The following is a 1,644-nucleotide window of genomic DNA, read 5'->3' as shown; positions in this document are numbered from 1 at the left end:
AATATCCGCAATATATGACAAGCTTGCACGTATAAGACATGCCCCTCTTGACAAAAGTAAAACTGCCTGGGAGCAGGACTTAAGCCTTTCACTGTTGGACGATATATGGAATTCAATCTTCAGGCTGGTTAATTCAGCATCCCTCTGTGCCCGTCATTGTCTGTTACAATTTAAGATGGTGCACAGAGCCTATGTGTCCAAAGTCAAACTATCCTGTATGTACCCGGATGTGAGTCCCATCTGTGACAAATGTAGGGAGGAGGAGGATTCCCTTATCCACATGTTCTGGGCATGTCCTAGACTTGAAAAATACTGAAAAGATGTCTTCCAAACCTTATCCCTAGTACCTAACCCTCCGGTTGCCCTGTTTGGCACCACTAGCAAGAATGATGTACACCTGACCCCATCCAAATGCCGCATATTGCCCTTTGCTTCTCTGTTGGCCAGACATGCAATATTGCTGAGATGGAAGGATGCTGCCCTGCCCTCCCTCACTCAGTGGCTGAACAATATTATGTCCTGTATAAACCTTGAAAAGATCCGCTAATCAGTCTGTAACTCCAACGACAAGTTTCAAAAGGTGTAGGGACCTTTCCTGGAATGCTTTAAGAATCTCCAGTCAAACTGAAGTTATTGCCCCATTCTCTTCTGCTTTTTGTTTTTGTTGATTTATGTCCTTAATATGATCTGTGAAGGTCTACCAGTTTCTAAACCACCCATCTTCTATTTACTGAATTACCTCTTTTTCTTTCTTTTCTAAATCCTAAACCAGACTTCCAGCACTTTCCTGTTTCACTCCAGGGACGAAATGCCCTCTTACATAGCGCATCCCGGCTTGTAGATGGGGCTAGTGGGGTGGGGGTGGGGGCGATTGGGGATAAGATTATAAGTCATGTTCCTCTATTTATATCATGTAAATCTAAAATATAGTATCATGCACTTGTTTTAAAATCCTTGTGTAATTATTGCTTATGTTAAAAATCCAACGATAATATCTTTGAGAAAACCACAATCCTATATTTCAAATCGTGCAACTGCTAATTTTGATAAAACATTTATTTTTTCACCTTGCCTGTTGCTGAACTTTTGCAGTGTGTAGAAAACTTAAAACCTTAGGGTGCCTTTAATCGTGCCCCTTGAATATGCTTGTTGACAGTTAGAGAAACATTGACCTCATTGATGATGATATATTTCGACATACTACGCATTCATCACAGTGTAGTGAATTACTTTTAAACGAAATGATTGCATGCCTGTTGGATTTGAATCAAGCTTTAAATGTTTCATCGTTATTTGACAGTGTGGTGTCTGATAGAAAGCCCCTGATAGAAAACCCATGCACAGCCTTCTGAAATACAAACATGTTAAATATTTCAGTAACCTAGCTTAGTTAATGTTTTAATGTTCCACAAGCAAGCATACTTAATTGTTTTCTACCGGTGATGAAGTGTTTTCCACTAAAGTATGTGTGTACTTTGCTACTATTTCCCACCAAGTTGCCATAATTGTCCATTTAGATAGTGGTTTGTCTTTTTGGCTAAAACGTCAACTCTGTATTTTTAGATGAGTAGTGTCAAACATGCAACACAGTGGCTTTTTGGGGCTTTTTCATTATCCCCCCCCCCCCCCGCAGTTTTCTCTCGA

Source organism: Lampris incognitus, chromosome 17 (genome assembly GCF_029633865.1).
Source record: "Lampris incognitus isolate fLamInc1 chromosome 17, fLamInc1.hap2, whole genome shotgun sequence".
NCBI classification, from domain to species: domain Eukaryota; kingdom Metazoa; phylum Chordata; class Actinopteri; order Lampriformes; family Lampridae; genus Lampris; species Lampris incognitus.
The sequence above is the reverse complement of the archived record's forward strand: the minus strand, read 5'-3'. Positions refer to the sequence as shown.